Consider the following 11835-nt stretch of genomic DNA (forward strand, 5'->3'; position numbering starts at 1 on the left):
CTTTTTTTTTTAATTATTAAAGTCACATTGGTTTATAACATTATATAAATTTAGGCATACATTGTTATATTTCAAGCTCTGTGTAGACTGCATCATGTTCACCACCAAAAGTCTGGTTTCCATCTGTCACCGTACACATGTGCCTCTTTACCCCTTTTGCCCTTCCCCCAGCCCCTCCCCCTCTGGTAACCACCAATCTGTTTTCTGTTTGTTTATCTTCCACATATGAGCGAAGCAACCGTCGTACACTGCTGGTGGGAATGCAAACTTGTGCAGCCACTATGGAAAACAATATGGAGATTTCTCAGAAAATTAAAAATAGAAATGCCATATGATCCAGCTATCCCACTTCTGGGTATTTATACAAAAAACATGAAAACACTAATCTGAAAAGATATATGCACCCCTATGTTCATTGCAGCATTATTCGTAGCAGCCAAGACTTGGAAACAACGTAAGTGCCATCAACGGATGAGTCAATCCTTGATTCTTGAAAGGGGCCTGGGTGGCTTGCTACAGCGTCCTCCACAAGGCCTGACCTCGGGCCGATCTCTGGATGATAAAATGTACGTGGTAAGCCCTGCTGAGTGCATTCAGGAAGGTGCATCATTGAACTATACACTATCCAAAGGATGATTTCCTGATTTTGAGAGTTGAGTCATTTGGGAGGGGTGAGTACTCCGTCATTTGGGAGTATTCCCAGGGGCATTAGGGAGGAGAGGGGGGTAGGGGATGCACTCATTTAGTAGATAATTTCTGCAATCCCTCAGAACTTGGAAACTTTGCCGATTATTGACCTGTAGTGGCTTCAGGGCAACATGAGCAGACCCAGTGATTTATGTGAGAAAACATCATGCAATTGAAAGAGGATTGGATTTGGAATTGAGACATAGGAGTTCCCATCCTGCTGGCACTCTGGCATGACCTTGAGCCAGGATCTTCCAAATGCCTCGGTTTCCATAAGTGTCAGGAGGAGAGATTGAACTAGGCAGACGCCTGTCTGTCTGTCTGTCTGAAACAGTTCTCAGAGAGCCATGCTGTCATCCTTCAGAGCACATTGCATGTTTGTGATTATGTAATAATTTGTGTGGCTATGTGATCCACATCGTCTCCTTCAGTGGGCTGGAGCTTATGGAGAGAAGGGACTCACACTGCTTATACTTCGTGATTTTATGCTCTAACATTTATGGAGCACTGCACACATGTCCAGCCCGTGAAGCCTCCTTCACTCCTCACAACCCATGAGGTGGGACTCATTACACCCATCAAGTGCTTGGAGAAACTGCCTGAGGCCGTGCCCAGTTAGTGGTAGGGTTCAGATATGAATTCAAGGAGCCTTATTCTTAATTACTATATGATACTTCCTCCCAGGACCCAGAACCGTGGTAGAATGCATCATTTGATGCATTTATGAATGAAAACTGGTGAGCCCCTTTATTTTAAAAAAATCTTGTAGAGATGCCCAGTGCTACACAGATGAAAGGAGAGCTGCTCTATTTGTGGAAGGGGATGCCCAATGCAACCCAGCCCCCCACTGCCTGGAGAATCCTCTTCTCTTGTGTATTGCATAAGCGAAATTACCAGGGAGCCCAACTCTGCAACCACCCCCCACTCCAGGCATTTCTACCATCTAAGTTCTGTTTGGTAGTTCAGTTGCTGGACGGTGGCTGCTCTGGGTGGCTCATTCACCAAGGATGGGAAAAGGTAGGGAGCAAATCCAGCCTTGGTAAGGTGTCAGAGCATTGCAATCATCTGTGACCTGTTTGCATTCTCACTAACCCTCTGAAAGGCATCCTGACCACAGGGGGTTCAGTCCAGCAGCTCAGAATGGTCACCAAAGGTGCCCAGAATTAAAAGGAAGTAGAATTGATGGAGACCTCTATATAGCCTGGGCGTTCCTCCTCCTCAGGCCACTCTCCAGGGAGAAGTTTTACTTAGCATCACATAGAGAGGTGCTCTGTGTGATTCCACTACCTGGCTACACAGCACCCCAACTCAATGCATGATCTAGGAGGTGCCAAAGTCTTCTTGACTCTTCAGCTCAGAATGCTTAACTGAGGGTCAATTTGTCTGTCCCTCTGCCTTCAAGCAGAGGGAAGGCCTGACAATGGCGACTATGAGAGTCTTTTCTGAGCACCAGGAGCAGGGGAACCTGGTAGCGTAGAAAGATAGCTGGATAGGTAGAAAGATTCAGAAGGTCTGGAGGCTGGTTAATGGACTGGAGGAAGGTGACATCATTGGGTCAGGGCTGGGCTAGCAGAGGTGGGAAAGGAGCTGTCCAGGGTAGCTTCCTGGTCAGAGGAGGAGAGGGCTTCCAGCCTCTGGGTTTGTCCCTCCATCAGAACCCTCCTCCTGTCCTTGCCATTAGGGTGCACAGCAACGCAACTTCCAGCTGGCAGCATCTACATCTCCGCCTGAGAATTTCTTTTTTTGGAGCCATTTGAGTTTCTCTGCATGCAGTGCAGGCTGGAAGTGCTGGCAAATTAACTCCTCCTGGAAGGGCTCCCTGTTCCGTGACAGATGGAAGTTGGTGCACAAATATCCCCAACCCCAAGCCCTTTGGGTAAGCTAACTCTGACCTTGGCTCCCAGTGCTCCCCAGTGGGATCAAGCTTCAGTTACCCACAGTGGTACCCTGACAAATAACGCAAGTTATGTCCCTTTTCCCACCTCCCTTGCCTGCAATCCCCTCCCAAGTAAGCATCTTATGCTTGGACCTTTGACTCAGCATCTGCTTCTAGGGGAACAAAACCCAAGATGCTGTCATTTGATTGGCTTTGTTAAAGTTGAGGTAGTGGCAGAAAGGGGTCTTACCATTTGGGCTGGATGGAGCCGCCCTGTACTCTAGGTCCTCGCACTTGGACTCTACTAGCTGTGTCCACCCCAGACGTACTTTCATCCTCTGTTTTGCCTCCAGAGTTATCACTGATGAGGATTTTCACTGGATACTTGTGGAAGATCTGAAGCACTAAAGTTCCTGTTCCCCTTATCTTGTGACACAGCCATATCTTCAGAGACCTCTGCTGTTGCGATAAGCATGGCTTCCCTAGGGCAGCATCCTAGTCTCTCACTCTCCAGCTCCATGACATTATGTGCTTATTTTCTTCCCTAAGAAGGTTAGAAAGCAAAGCAGCTGGCGTGCGTCGAGAGCCTTCAATACATCAGTCACTGCACGATGTGCTTAATCCCATTTGGATCTTCTGAGGGAGGTCCTGAGACGTTCTCATGGAGAGTGGCTTGAAGGCAAGGAGAACCTCTAAAATAAGTGTTCATCTACTCCTCCATCCTCACGTCCCCACTTAAGTGCTGCCTAGAGTAGAGATTGGAGGAAAGAACAAGCATTCTAGGGTGAAACGGAACTGAGACTCCGACCCATCTCTGCCATTTGCTAGCTTCATGGTTTTGGCTAAGTTATTTAGCCTCAGTTTCCTCATCTATGTAATGGGCACGCTGACAGTTACCTCTTAGGCCATTATAGTGGTTAAATGAGGCAAGGCACATCAGTTTCCAGAACAGCGTTTACCCTATAGGAAGTGCGTAATAAATGTCAGCCATTGCTTTCACTTTGCGCCCCACTGAAGCACACAGATCCAGCCCCTCCTGGGAAGGATTTGACCAGATGCAAGCTTTGCACTAAACAGGGATCGGGCATCTACCCTGAGAACAGTGTGGTTTGGGGACATGTTGGAGACATCACTGGTTCTCCAGCTCCTCCCACCTCGCTCTAGTCCCCTCCATGTTGCGAGTGTCCAGGAGGAAGATTCGCCACAAGTTGAATGATGTTCATGACAAAGTCGTTTTTCTGCTCATGACCTCTTGTTTTTGTACAAGAACTTAGTAGGTATCTGGCAAAACATCAGCCACAACCCAGATAAAAGTATAATTATTTCCTATTTGCTTGCTGGGGCTTTCAAATGAATGCAGTAATTTAAGCATGACTCTTGGAGGCTTCCAAAATGATGTTATGATTAGTTTTATCTCCTTTGTTAAGGAAAAATAATTGCAGTGAAATAATTAGAGGCAGCAGAGTTGACATGAGATTAGGAGAACTGGCTTGGCAATGAAAGTGAGGTTGTAATGTGGGAGAAGTATAACAAAGGGATGGGTCCATGGGCAAAGTGCCAGGAGCTTGCCCAGTTCGGGCCTCAGAACTCGGGGACAGAGGGGAAGGCGGGTGGCTGGCTTGGTGGCCATCTTCATAAAGGAATTAAACCACTCGGGAAGAGCACTCTCCTTGGTGTCATAAGACCCAAGTTTAAGTTCAGACTCTAGCACTGCCAAGAGTGTGACCTTAGACAAGTCCCTCAATGTTTCTGAGCTGTATTTAGTAGCTATGTGTTGACTTCTCTTTCTTTGTTTGAAGTGAGCCTCACGGAGGTATTATAGGGATAAAAGGAGAGTGACCTGGCTTAATAAGTAGAAAGCCACACACATGCACATGCTCAACTTCTTGTGTATCCCACAGTTATTTATTTACTGCCCTCTTCATCCCATGTATGAGGTAGTTGAATTTACACAGGTATATGATCAGGTCCTGGCTCAAGAGAAACAATGTTCCAAATGTTCTGGCAACTCTGTCAAAATACCAAGAGTCTTGCACCTGACCTTTGTTAATGGCCTGTTAAGATAAAAATAACACCTAACATTGTGTTAGCACCTACCATGTGCTGGGCACCCTGCCAAGCACTTTGAGGGTTTTAACTCCATCTATCTTTACACCACTGCTAAGAGGTGGACAAGCTAGATCCTGTCACTTGCCCTGCTCTACTCACGGGGAAACCAAGGTCAGGAGGTGGTAAGAAACTTACTCAGTTGTTCCTTGCAACTGACCTTGCTGTTGGCAGGGTCAGAGTTCAAACCCAGGTCTCTTTGACTCAGAGGTGGAGGCACTGACTCCCAATTTTAATGAGGTCCCTTGGGGACTTCCAAGCTGTTGTCTCCTCCTTTGGTGACAGTGGCCAGGAAGAAAGGAAGTCATGGCCCTGAAATAATCCAAGAATAATGTGGGAAACTATCTTCGTTCTGGGTTAGCAGTGCCTAAAAGATGTCTTCCCATGTGTATTACCTATCTACTGCTGGGTAACAAATTATCCCAAAGCTCAGTGGCTTAAAACAACAGATGTTTATTATCCTACACTTTTTGTGGGTCAGGCATCAGGGAGTGGTTTAGCTACAGGCCCCTGGCTAGAGGTTTTTCATGAGGTTGCAGTCAAGCTACCAGCCAGAGGGCCACAGTCTCACCTGAAGACTGGACCAAGGCAGGAGGGTTCTCTTCCAGGTTCAGTCATGCAGCTGTTGGCAGATCTCAGAAGATCTGCTTCTAAGCTCACTCATGGGTTGCTGCTCAGTCTCAGGTCCTCAAAATGTGGACCTCTCTACAGACTGCTTGTGTGTCCTCACAACACAGCAGCTGATGATGATGATGATGAGAGAGAGAGAGAGAGAGAGAGAGCAAGATTAAAAACCAGAGGGTTCCCAAGTAGGAAGCCACAGTCTTTTTATAATCTAATATTGGAAGTGACATGCCATCATTTTCGCTGTGTTCTGTTCATTAGAGGTGAGCCATTAGGTTGAGTGCCTACTTAAAGGGAGGGGATTACTCAAGGGCATGAACACCAGGAGGTGGGAATCACTGGGGGCTGTCTTAGAGGCTGCCTACAGCACGACTTTTCACTGCCCACTCTCTTTCTTCTAAGTGTCTAGAATGGAGATGGAGCATTTTGTTTGCATCCTCTATGAGTTCACAGATCCTGAGAGGGCAAGACTGTCACTGATTTGGCTTGTGCTTTCCATGTCCATCCGTTTGCTTCCACACAGTTTGGATAGAGTCAAGGTGACTCAGCTGGCTATCAAATCCTTTCCATGTTTGGGGATGCTTGAGCTGGCTGAAGCACTCCAGAGACTAAAATACCACTCAATACTTGTACTTTCATGATGTCCATTCATCCAGTCAGCAAAAAATTGTGTGCATACTTATTCCTTAGGGGCTGAGAAGAGAAAGTGAAGAAGATCAACAAGGTCCCTGCTTGCATGGAACTCACATCTAGAGGGGAAGACTGACAATAAAAACGTAAACAAATGAGTGATATAATTTTGGATCTCATGCAGTGCTATAAAGGAAATAAAAGGGTAATATCATAGAGAATAACAGGGAAGACCTACTTTTAGTAGGTGGTCAGAGAAGTTTTTGGAAGACAACTAATATGACATATTAGTGTCACGGGCCAAAAAGTTTGTCATCATATTCAAATCCGTGACGACCACATTGGGAATGATGCTTCTTTGAGTTATTCAGTGCTCTGCCCTGTGAACTGCACATAGCATCCCTGGCAGAAGCTGTCTTGTCATCTCATCAGCGTTCAAAGAAGCTGATAATGCCTGTCCCTTGGTAGATGTGGGATTAAATTATGCAGGTCCCTGCAGACCATGTTAAGGGTTTTGAGCTCTATCTTATGAGCGAATGGAAGGCATTGGACAGCTTGAAGCAGGAGACTGTCTCATAATCCATGCAGTATCTGAATGGGCTCTCTGATACTTGGGCAACCAGCACAGAAGAAAGGGCTACTTTTTTTCCATCACCATAGCGGGTTAGGTGACTTTATCCATAACAGCCCTGATCATCCCTAATTCTCCTTTCCCTTGTTGGGGGCGGGGGGTGGATGCTATTCTCTTAGTTTCTATCTTCCTGGCTCATTTTCTCTCTCCTTTCTTTCCCTTCCTCCTTCCCCAGCTCTTCACTCGTAGGAATAAGCTCAGAGAAAAGTCTCAGGGATGAAGCCTCTACGTGACCATCACTTCTGTCTAAATCAGGGCCTTTGCCATCAGCCTTAAGCTGTTGTAGGGACCTGGGGTGCCCCTGCCCCCAGCATTTTCCCTTCGTAATTCAGAAGTACTGAGCCCCCCTGCATCCTGGCCTTGGAACTAACTCTGAGGAAGCAAAGGGCGATCTCCCAGGATGGAGAGATAATTCTCGTTTTCCCTTCTCATAAGCGCCACACGTGGCCGTCAGGTGAGAAAGCTGCCCGGTGGGCACCAGCCCCCCGTGCTAAGCCACGTATCGCTGCCGCGTCGCTGCCGCTTTATCAGCCTAGCTTCTCAAAGGCGCGACTCCTGGAGTGAGCTGGGTGAGAGTGGGAAATGACATTCTCTTAGTCAAAAGAGAAAACCCTCCACTGATGAGGAAAGCAGGTTTAACATCCCCTGGGTTAACTCCTGCCTGGCCGCGGCATTCGGCTGTGCTGGTAGGAGGCGCCTGTGGGTGTTCTTACCTGTCTTGGGTGCAGACATGCACCTAGGATGCCCTGGAGGGGGGTAGGGAGGGAATGAATCAAGTCAGAAGGGCTCCTGATTCATCTCTTTTCTCCCTTCAGCCTGATCTGCCAGTGTAGCCTCACTTTAACCTGCTTTATAGCTTGGAATTCGTGGGTCAGTTTTCATTCCTGTTTTTCCACATTAGACAGCTGTTCACTGGGCACCCACACGATGCCAGGCTCTCTTTCAAACACGGGGAAATAGACCAAGTGTCTGCCCTTCAAGAAGTCCACACTCTAGAGGAAAAGTTTACCAAAGGGGTCCCCTGTTTTATTTTATTTTATTTTATTTATTTTTTTTTTTTAAATTGTTTGTTTATTGCAGTAACATTGGTTTATAACATTGTAAAAATTTCAGGTGTACATCATTGTACTTCTATTTCTGCATAGATTACATCATGTTCACCACCAAAATACTAATTACAACCCATCACCACACACATGTACCCAATTATCCCTTTCACCCTCCTCCCTCCCCCCTTCCCCTCTGGTAACCACCAATCCAATCTCTGTCCCTATGTGTTTGTTTATTGTTGTTATTATCTACTACTTAATGAAGGAAATCATACGGTATTTGACCTTCTCCCTCTGACTTATTTCACTTTGCATCATGCCCTCAATGTCCATCCATGTTGTCACAAATGGCTGGATTTCATCGTTTCTTATGGCTGAGTAGTATTCCATTGTGTATATATACCACAGCTTTTTATCCATTCGTCCCTTGATGGGCACTTAGGTTGCTTCCAAGTCTTGGCTATCGTGAATAAGGCTGCAATGAACACAGGGGTGCATGTACCTTTGCAAATTGGTGTTTTCAAGTTCTTTGGATAAATACCCAACAGTGGAATAGCTGGATCATATGGTAGTTCTATCGTTGATTTTTTGAGGAATCTCCATACTGTTTTCCATAGTGGCTGCACCAGTTTGCACTCCCACCAGCAGTGTATGAGAGTTCCCTTCTCTCCACATCCTCTCCAACACATGTTGTTTCCTGTCTTGTTAATTATAGCCATTCTGACGGGCGTGAGGTGATATCTCATTGTAGTTTTGATTTGCATTTCCCTGATAGTTAGTGATTTTGAACATCTTTTCATGTGTCTGTTGGCCATCTGTATATCTTCTTTGGAGAAATGTCTGTTCAGGTCTTTTGCCCATTTTTTAATTGGGTTGGTAGTTTTTTTGTTGTTGAGATGCATGAGTTCTTTATATATTTTGGAGATTAAGCCCTTATCAGATGTATGGTTTGCAAATATCTTCTCCCAATTGTTAGGTTGTCTTTTCGTTTTGTTGATGGTTTCCTTTGCTGTGCAGAAGCTTTTTAGTTTGATGTAGTCCCATTTGTTTATTTTTTCTATTGTTTCTCTTGCCCGGTCAGATGTGGTGTTTGAAAAGATGTTGCTAAGACTGATGTCGAAGAGCGTACTGCCTATGTTTTCTTCTAGAACTTTCACAGTTTCAGGTCTTACATTCAAGTCTTTAATCCATTTCGAGTTAATTTTTGTGTATGGTGTAAGGAAAGAGTCTACTTTCATTTTTTTGCATATGGCTATCCAGTTTTCCCAACACCATTTGTTGAAGAGACTTTCTTTTCCCCATTGTATGTTCTTGGCTCCTTTGTCAAAGATTAGCTGTCCATAGATGTGTGGGTTTATTTCTGGGCTTTCGATTCTATTCCATTGATCTGTGTGTCTGTTTTTGTGCCAGTACCATGCTGTTTTGGTTACTATAGCTTTGTAGTATATTTTGAAATCAGGGAGTGTGATACCTCCAGCTTTGTTCTTTTTTCTCAGGATTCCTATAGCTATTCGGGGTCTTTTGTTGTTCCATATAAATTTTAGGATTCTTTGTTCTATTTCTGTGAAAAATGTTGTTGGCACTTTGTTAGGGATTGCATTGAATCTATAGATGGCTTTAGGAAGTATGGACATCTTAACTATGTTAATTCTTCCAATCCAAGAGCACGGAATATCTTTCCATTTCTTTGTGTCTTCTTCAATTTCTTTCAGAAATGTTTTATAGTTTTCGGTGTACAGATCTTTCACCTCTTTGGTTAAGTTTATTCCTAGGTATTTTATTCTTTTTGTTGCAATTGTAAATGGGATGGTATTCTTAATTTCTCTTTCTGCTACTTCGTTGTTAGTGTACAGAAATGCAACTGATTTTTGTATGTTGATTTTGTATCCTGCAACTTTACCATATTCTCTTATTACTTCTAAAAGTTTTCTGGTGGATTCTTTAGGGTTTTCTATATATAAAATCATGTCATCTGCAAATAGTGAGAGTTTCACTTCTTCCTTTCCAATTTGGATCCCTTTTATTTCTTTCTCTTGCCTGATTGCTCTGGCTAGGACTTCCAATACTATGTTAAATAGGAGTGGTGACAGTGGGCATCCTTGTCTGGTTCCTGTTCTTAGAGGATAGTTTTTAGTTTTTCACCATTGAGGATGATATTAGCTGTGGGTTTCTCATATATGGTCTTTATTATGTTGAGGTACTTTCCTTCTATACCCATTTTATTCAGAGTTTTTATCATAAATGGATGCTGGATCTTGTCAAATGCTTTCTCTGCATCTATTGAGATGATCATGTGATTTTTGTTCTTCATTTTATTAATGTGGTGTATTACGTTGATTGATTTGCGAATGTTAAACCATCCCTGCATACCTGGAATAAATCCCACTTGATCATGGTGTATAAACTTTTTAACGTATTGTTGTATGCGATTTGCTAGTATTTTGTTGAGGATTTTCGCATCGATGTTCATCAGTGATATTGGCCTGTAATTTTCTTTTTTTGTGTTGTCCTTGTCTGGTTTTGGTATCAGGGTAATGTCAGCTTCGGAGAATGAGTTGGGAGCTTCCCCCCCTCCTCAATTTTTTGGAAGAGTTTGAGAAGGATAGGTATTAAGACTTCTTTGAATGTTTGGTAGAATTCACCAGGGAAGCCGTCTGGTCCTGGACTTTTATTTTTGGGGAGGTTTTTGATTACTGTTTCGATCTCCTTACTGGTGATTGGTCTATTCAAATTCTCTACTTCTTCTTGATCCAGTTTTGGAAGGTTGTATGATTCTAAGAATTTATCCATTTCTTCCAGATTGTCGAATTGGTTGGCATATAGTTTTTCATAGTATTCTCTTATAATCTTTTGTATTTCTGAGGTGTCTGTTGTAACCTCTCCTCTTTCATTTCTGATTTTACTTATTTCTGCCTTCTCTTTTTTTCTTGGTGAGTCTAGCTAAAGGTTTGTCTATTTTGTTGATCTTTTCAAAGAACCAGCTCTTGGTTTTATTAATTTTTTCTATTGTTTTTTTTGTCTCTATTTCATTTATTTCTGCTCTGGTTTTTATTTTTTCTTTCTTGTACTGATTTTGGGCTTTGTTTGTTCTTCTTTTTCCAGTTCCTTTAGGTGCATTGTTAGATTGTTTATTTGAGATTTTTCTTGTTTGTTGAGATAGGCCTGTATTGCTATAAACTTCTCTCTTAGAACCGCTTTGCTGTATCCCATAAATTCTGGCATGTCGTATTTTCATTTTCATTTGTCTCCAGGTATTTTTTGATTTCTTCTTTGATTTCTTCATTAACCCAGTCGTTGTTCAGTAGCATTTTGTTTAATCTCCATGTATTTGTGGCTTTTCTGATTTTCTTCCTATAGTTGATTTCTAGTTTCATACCTTTGTGGTCAGAAAAGATGCTTGGTATTATTTCAATCTTCTTAAATTTATGGAGACTTGTTTTGTGGCCTAATATGTGATCAATCCTGGAGAACATTCCATGTGCATTTGAAAAGAACGTGTATTCTTCGGTTTTTGGATGGAATGCTCTGTATATATCTACTAGGTCCATCTGTTGTAGTGTGTCGTTTAAGGCCAATGTTTCCTTATTGATCTTCTGTTTGGATGATCTATCCGTTGGTGTAAGTGGAGTGTTAAAGTCCCCTACTATTATTGTGTTACTGTCTATTTCTGTTTTTATGTCTGTTAATAATTGCTTTATATATTTAGGTGCACCTACTTTGGGTGCGTAGATATTTACAAGTGTTATATCCTCTTGTTGGATTGTTCCCTTGATCATTATGTAATGCCCTTCTTTGTCTCATTTTACAGTTTTTGTTTTAAAGTCTATTTTGTCTGATATGAGTACTGCTACCCCAGCTTTCTTTTCATTGCCATTTGCGTGGAGTATCTTTTTCCATCCCTTCACTTTCAGTTTGTGAGTGTCTTTAGGTCTGAAGTGTGTCTCTTGTATGCAGCATATATATGGGTCTTGTTTTTTTATCCAGTCAGCCACCCTATGCCTTTTAATTGGAGCATTTAGTCCATTGACGCTTAAAGTAGCTATTGATAGGTATGTACTTACTGCCATTTTTTAACTTTTCTTTTTTTTTTTTCCTCAGTGTTTTAGTAGTCCTTCTCTGTTCCTTACTTCTTCTATACAGAATTGATGGTCACTTTAGTTTGACCTCTGTCTGAAAGCTGTACTCTTTAACTATCCTCCTCCCTCCTTTTATGTTTTTGATATCATATCCAA

This window comes from Ceratotherium simum, chromosome 26 (genome assembly GCF_057802395.1).
Source record: "Ceratotherium simum simum isolate JZ-2026a chromosome 26, ASM5780239v1, whole genome shotgun sequence".
NCBI lineage: Eukaryota > Metazoa > Chordata > Mammalia > Perissodactyla > Rhinocerotidae > Ceratotherium > Ceratotherium simum.